Raw genomic sequence first — 8,444 nt, forward strand, 5'->3', positions numbered from 1 at the left:
AAAATCTTAAAAACTATGAAGAATGAATTCTACCTCAAGACTGTAATATAGAAATCCTTTCTCAGTTTCTAGTCTGCTGGCCTCCCCAACCAATTTTATACATGCAGGCTTCCTACAATTGTGTGAGTCAGTTTCTTAAAACTGTATATTTTCATATATCCTATTTGTTCTCTTTCCCTGGAAAACTCTGATTAATGCAACTGTTATTTAGCATTTATAATTGTAATTTCTATATCTTTAAGGACATGGTAGGGAATAAGTCCCTGGGTGCAGGGACTTTTATATTCTCTAGAACTATGCCCTATGAATACTTACTGAATGAATCAATGAAAATCTGGTAACACTTTCCCTGTAACTAAATGCTCTTTATTTCATTAGCCTGTACTGATGGTTAAAGGATCTTAGGGTCAGCTTAGTGTTTCTGAATCAACACAAAGTCATTTATACGGTAATTTAAAATTCAGACTTTATCTGTATTTTGAGTGAGTAAGACTAAATAGAGGAGCTAGGTTAAAAATAACTGGGTTTGCTCTGAAAACTGAAGTTGAAATATTTGAAAATGCAAGCAGGCTGCTAATTTTATGCCCTAATCTACTACATCTAATAACATATATGCTATTGGGAAGTATACTATTTCTAAGTTTTATGTATGACCAGAGCCAGAAAGTTAGAGTATTTAGACACTGCACAGTAGATATTTTGAACCGGCCACTTCCTTCAAATGGGATTTGAATATCACTATATTGACTAGATTTTTAAATTCGTTTTCAATTAATTTATATGCAACTTCTCAGCTTAAATCTTTTTGGCTGTTTTATGCATATAATTTTAAAACAAGTTTAAAAAATGATAGTTGTTTAAGGTCAAGAATCTAAAATTTTAGAAGCTCAGGATATTAGATAGCAGAAATTTAACTTAATTCTATGTTTAATCTTGTTGGCATATGTAATTGAGACTAAACAAATCATGACACATACCTTCTCTACATCTTTTTTTAACCCATATTCCCAGTATCTGTGGTAGAGTGTTCTCTATATCTTTTACTACTTTATCTTAATGTTTTAGTAGAATTCTCTTATGTAGAAGAACTATTATTTTAGTCAGAATTTTAAAACAAAATTAAATGTAATTATTGAAAGCTTGAGTTTTTAGGATTTTGACCATTAAGTGTAATTGGAATTCTTACAACGTCTATCACTCCTGGATTTTCCAGATTCTATCACTTCTGAACTATCTCACATTACTTCCTTCATCTACTTTTTCAGTTTTCCCAAAGTAAGAGCTGCACCAGTGTGTGGGCAAAATGGGTTTTCTCCCAAGGACCAGATAGGGAGAAATCTATCCGCTCTGCCTAGGTGACATTCTCTCTCTTCTTTTCTCTCATCTTATTACTTATTTTCTCACCTAATTACTTATTTGCAGAAGACATGATTTTTCATAAATACACACACACACACACAGACACACATGTACACCCTTAGGCTGGGTTCAGGATCCTTGTTTTATGGTCCTATGATACTTCATACTTCCAATATCTTAGCTCTTAGCACACTACAGTGTGGCTGTACACACTTGTCTCCTCTCCATTCTGCAAGCTCCATGGTTACAATGTTTATTGTGGCACTCGTGCTTAGCAAAGAGCCTGGTGCATTGTAGACACTAACTAATAATAGACAAATCAACAATCAGAGGTTTTACGATCCCTTTTCATTCACGGTGGGATAAAAAGCTTTTTGAAAGAGGGCAAAATTCTCTAGCTGGTGAAGTGATATTTGAAGTTTTTGAAAAGCTTAATGAGATATTTGATGACTTGCTAATTCCTAATATGTTTTTTCATGTCTCACTCCTAGTTATAACCTGAATTTAAGGTATTATTTTTTATTATAACTAAAATGTAATTTAAACAGGGAATTCATACAGTATATGCTTATTAAGAAAACTATAAAAGTAAAATGAAGAACCCATGCCATTTTTATACTATGAATTGTGGCATTAAATTTTGTTATGTGTTTTATGTATATATTTTTCTTTGTAAAAATTATATGTTCTGGTATTTTATCGATGAAAATAAAATATTCTGTTTAATATATAAATCAAGTATAAAATTATTTATATCAATTATATATGTATATTTTGCTATCATATAGATATGTGTATGTATGTATTTGTGTGTGTGTATAAAATAGTATATATTTCATGGGTCAATAGGAGGATTAAATATAAAGTACTTTTAATAGTACCTGGAACATAGAAAACACTATGTAAGTTTTATTAATATTATGGTTATCAATGATATAAATATTTTTGGGTTGAGGCAAATGTTTTTTTAACAGTTCTACAGAAAACAAGCAATAAAAACATATTTATTTTAGTCATCAAAGCTAATAGGGTACAGTGACAATTTGTATTTGGGAGTCAATGACTGAAAGTGGCTTCCATCTCAGATCAAGCTAAAAAGATTATTCCTCTGTGTTTGCAGTCAAAAAGCCATCATCTTTCCATTCTTCCTTTGTTTCTCTCTGAAGTCACATTCAGGCAGGAGCTTTCCTCCTAATGGCGATCTTTTGTCATCTTCTCTAAGTTTCAAAATTGTAGCTGTGCATCTCCTCAAACTTAAAAACTTTTTGAAATTTTCATCTATAATTAGTTTTCTAGAAAATTAACACTAGTTTCATTTCTCTTGATGTTTTTCTTTGCTTTCTCTTTCAAGCAATAGGGATAATCTTCAGGAATTCCAGATATATTATTACTTCAACAGGTGTTTCTATACACACTCTACACTTTCATTTCTACATACTCATTACCATGCTTTTTCCACTATATCGCTAAAAAACTAAAGACGATGAATGGTCACTATACAAAGATTTTGTTTAAGTGGAATAAGTGTGTTCGAATTTTAGATATTTTTTATTTTATGAGCCTAAAACTATGTTTTACAAAAAATAACCATCTTCCTTCTTACTCTTTCTTCTTTGAAAAGAAGTTGTTTTCAGAGTATCTCCATTCTATTTTTTATTACTTCTTCATTTCCCAATCTTTATATTTCTAAAACACAGCTGGACTTAACCTACTGTTAATTTTAAGTTGTATAGTAATTTACAATTTTCAAAGCTCTTTTGTTCTTTTATCATTACAAAGACCATATAAAATCATTGTCAGGGAATAATGCCTCCACCCTTTTTCTAAAATAGAGTAAAAGTAGTTTAGTGACCTGACAATATTAGGCCTCCTAGTAAATATTACACAGTAATTTGGTCTTACATCGTTGGTCACCCAAATATATTGCATTATGCAACTCTCAGTGCAGAAAAGGACTTAATATAGAGATCGATCTAAAAGTAAAAAAGTACAATATAGGTTTTAAAAACCTAGATTTTAATAATACCCTTGCTGTAGATTACTTCTTTGTGTTAACAGAAGAAGCAATGCAGTAAGACCCATCTTTTCCTAACTTGCCTTCATGAATTCTTCAAATTCATCAACATTAATGGTAGTCAAAATAAGAAAAAGAGGCCCATTTCTTCAGTGTACTGAGAGATGAAGGAAAAGAAGGAGAAAGAGGAAATCTGCCTGTTCATCCAATTTTCTAATTTTGACACTTGGTAGAAAACTGCCTCACAGGTGTTTTCCTTCGGGGTGTGTATGGTTATAGATGACCTTGACCCTTTTGCTCATTGACTTATTTCTGTTCACCCTTTCCTCTTCCAAACCTCAACCTCTCTTCTGCACAAAAGAATTAGTAGCTCCTCATTAGTCCAGTCCCCCTAAATTAGCACTCTAGATGATTATGCCTTTTCTCATTTTCTTACATGATCTACTCAAGAAGCAGAATTCTGTTATTGGGTTGATTGCTTTATATTGCTTCACAGAAAAAAAAATGAACGGATCATTTTTGTGATCAGGTATTGATGACCAGCTCACAGTTTTCTCTGAGGCATTTATTTGAAGTGATACATTCAAAATCAAATTATGTTTAAAATGTATGTTATATTAATTTTAATTATACAAGCAACATTAATTGCATTGCCTTTGCTAACAATTAAAACATACTAGTTAAATCTAAATCTGCAGTCTTGGCTTTCTTCATCCTTCCCAATAGTAACGATACAAATAATTTCTCATTTGTGTCTTTCTAGTGTCTTTTTCTCATATTGAATTACATAAATATGCATAACTGTAGAAAGTACAAAGTATTTTTATTTTGTTTTTTACATAAAAAAACATATCGTTCTGATAATTTGCTTGCTTTCTTCATACTCAGACAATATATATGAATAATCTCCTTATGTTAAAACATAAAGATCTACCTAATTCTTTTTAGCTATTGTACTGTATTCCATGATATGGTGTCCTCTTCTGAATTAATTGTCAATTACGTTATTTTCAATTTTTAGTGTTACAAATAAAGCCACAATAAGCATTTCTGAACATGACTCCTAAAGTTCAAGTGTAGTGTTTTTCAAGAATGTATGTGTGTTAGGTAGCTAGTCAGACATGAGTGACAGGGGAATAAAGTAACGAAGGCCGAGCCCAGAGACCACTTAAAGAACACCCCATTGGTAGTTAAAGAATCCCTCCTACATCTTGGGAGACAAAGGATGGGAAGGCCATAATCTATAGCTGGTTTAATCCGACCACAGACACATGTAAAAGGTACTATGCTAACCTGCTCACGACTTCAGCCTCATTATACGATCATTATAATACCATGTTTTTGCCAGTAAATTCATGAATCTAATTATAACAGACTGAATTCTAGGTAAGCCCATGCACACTAGGGAAAGTTATATAACAGCCAAGTGTCAATCAAAATGACCTCACATGCCAATCATCTAGGAATGCCTTTGAAACCACCCACCATGGCCCAAATATAATGCAGATCTTTCCACGTTAGCATTGTTACAGCTCCCTTGGCTGAAAACTCACCTCTCCTTTGGGACATACTCTGTCTTCTATTTCTTTTATCTTTTCACCTGCCAAATTCTACAGGCCTGCAGCCTTCCTTAGCATGGCCCATCCCCTTCTAAAATATACATTTAATAAATCTTATTTTTTCTAAACCTCACTGACCTGTAATTCTTTGCTGTGTAGATGGGGAAGAACTGAAGACATGACTCCCACTGCCCTGCCCCCTGCCTGCCGCCCACCCACCACCCACCTACCACCATGCCGCTGGGGCAACGCTGAATTTCACATCACCCCAGTGGTGATATATGAATAATTGAAAGTGGAAAATTATAGGGTACACATAGTTGCTATTATAAGAGATAAATTTCTCCACGATATTGCTATCACAAATAATATTCCATGAGCAGTATCCATTTTCCAGTCTTGGTAACATTTTGTATAAAATTTTAAATTTTTACCAGTTTGATAAATGAAAAATGGTTTCAGGTTAACTCTTCTTTTCCAGGGTGAGATAATCATAATAAAAATCTCTAAAAATAATACTATGTGATGCATTAAGCAAAAATCAAGTTAATATATTTTCTTCATTTCTATTTTATTACATCACACAGTCAGTCAGATGCCCTTGTTCTAGGACTGGTTTAAGACTCTCTTTCTTTAGGTCAGGACTCCCACCTCTCATCACAGTGGGACTATTAATTGTTTTTTTTTTTAATCTGACTGCTGATACAAATTGGATCAATGAAAAAAGCACTAAGCAATTTATTTCATTTTCACAGTCTGTTACCAAGAAAAAACAGCTGATAAGTTTCCATGAAACCATGGGATTATCCATCCTCTTGAAAAACAAACAAACAAACAAAAAATTTCTAAGCAGACATAACTGATAACTTGTTAAAAAAAAAAAAAAGCCTTTCCTTATAGTCACTTCCTTGGGTTTGGGATTATGGGAAGAGTCTGAGCATATTCAGGCCCTCACTGCACTTTGTATTATATATATAGCTATCTGGTTTCACTTAGGCTAAAGGCTAGAGGTGGGCTTTAGCACCTGTCAAGGTCTAGGCTTGAAAACTCAAATCAAGTCATTGTTAGCACTAGAGATGTATCCACAACTTCAGTGGCTGTGCTGCGTTAGTGATAAGGAGGCCCAGTGACCCAGAGATTCAGGCTTTTGAGCAGGAATAAAAAGGAACTGACATTGTTAGCAAAGAGTGTTAGTGAAAACTGTGCTGAACTTCATTATCCACAGCAGTGGCAATGCAGAAAAGACCTGGACTCTAAAATACATTCAATGTATAAACATTCTAGCTGCATATTGTATTGTTTATTATAGATAAAAGAAAAATACATTTACAAAGGCAAGTGCTTTTCATCAAATGAAGGAAAAAATGAATGAATGTAGCAGTATTATTTAATTATTAAACCATGGTGAAATTGACGCTAAAGTAATATAAGCATTTTAATGTCATATTATCTTATTTGTACGGCTTTGTGTGAGAATTTAATTGCTTTAATTTTTATTTACTTGTGAATAAAATGGAATTACTAAAATTTTACTGACAACTTCATAAGACCGTTAAGAGAGTCAGAAGAGAATATATAAATGTCATGTTGGGTAATAACCTCTAAACAACAGTTATAGATATATTCCATATGTATTCATTTATTAACTAATTCAATTGATAGATGTTGAGTATATTATGTTCCAGAAATACGCACGCATGCACACACTATATAATATATATCTCATACATATATAAAATGTATAAATATATAATACATACATAGTATGTATGCATATATATAGCATGTATGCATATATACATATATGTATATGTATATGCATATATATACTTTATATATGTGTGTGTGTGTATATATATATATATATACACATATATATGTGTGTGTATATATATATATATATATATATATATACTTTATCAGTTAGGATAAATGCTTGGAAGGAATATGGGCTATTGTGACAACCTGTAGCAAGGATTCTTACCCTAGAGGATAAATGCAGGCTAACAGGAGAGAATGATTATTAAGGCAAGTGCAGAAGGGTGAGCTCAAGTTACTCAGCCAAAGCATGTTGGGATTTAAGGAGGCAGAGACATAGCAACAGTTCAGGTAGAAAAAAGAGCATGTAAAATGCCTTAAGCAAAATTTTACTATCTAGGAATTTTCTTGAGCTTTTCCATAGTAACTTTCAACTCTTGTATAATAAAAGACATATATAATTCTGGATATTGCTCTAAAAGCCTTCATTTTAGAAAAACGTATTATTAAAATGGGCTAATTCTTACTTACATTACTATGTTCCATTGGCAAATAGAAGGCTTCTAATATCCTTAAATCACATCTCGTTGTTACTTAAGACTTTTATGCATATATGTAAATTTTTTGTTTCTTTTTTTGTCATAATTTAATTTATTTTTTAACTTTATTGTGGTGATATTGGTTAATAAAATTATATATTCTTCAAGTATACAATTCAATAATAGGTCATATGTATAGTGCTCTTTATGTTTATGAAAAGTTAAACTTCCATCTATCATTACATATTTGACTCCCTTTACCATTCTTTAAAACTAAAAACAAAACAGCTCCAGTTTATATACAGTAACTGCCGTATCTGCAGTAGCTTTAATTATGCCCTTTCCCAAACAAAAATATATATGAGGTATAATTTTATAGGCATTTTGAGTCAGTAATTCCAGTTGTAGTTCTTTAACTACTATGTTACACAAACCATTTTGCTTTTAGAAATACTCATTTAAAATTAATGTTTATTTTTCGTAAGTATGAAAATAATATTGATATTAGAGCACTGATATCAGATAGAAAAGTATACACATTTTAAATATAAATCACATAATCTTAACATCCAGAGGCATACATTGTTAACATTTTGGAGCATACGTTTACAATCTTAATTTTTTTTGTCCTAAGCATATATATATACTAAAACAAAACTGAAATTACCTGGAATATGCACAAATGCATTCAGCTCTAATATCTATATTTCTCCTATTAATAAATATATCTTAGAACTATTTTAATATCAGCAAAATGTTTAACAAAGTTTATACACAAAGCTTACTTAAAATTTTATATATTGCTGAATATTTAAGTAGTTTCAACTTTTTACTACTTTAAATAATACTGTCATAATTCTCCATGTATATGAATGTTTGTGTATATATCCAGTTTGTTCTTGGCAACTAATTCATAAAAATTTAATTGCTAGATTAAAAATAATAACCTAAAATTTAATTGTTAGATAAAAAATAACTATTCTTGATACCTGTTGCCAAATATTTCTCCAGAATAATGTACAAATTTATGTTTCTATCAATAATGTTTTTGTGTGTTTTCACATATTCAATAATAGTAGACTGTCATCTATTTTAAAATTCCCTGCCATCATGGTAGTCTTCAAAATGTACTTTTATCTTAAATTTGAATTTCTTAGATTAAAAGAAAGACTAAATTTTAGATAATTTAATTTTTGATATACAAAAGCTGTACAT

This window comes from Pteropus medius, unplaced genomic scaffold (assembly GCF_902729225.1).
Source record: "Pteropus medius unplaced genomic scaffold, Ma_sr-lr_union100, whole genome shotgun sequence".
Classification (NCBI taxonomy): domain Eukaryota; kingdom Metazoa; phylum Chordata; class Mammalia; order Chiroptera; family Pteropodidae; genus Pteropus; species Pteropus medius.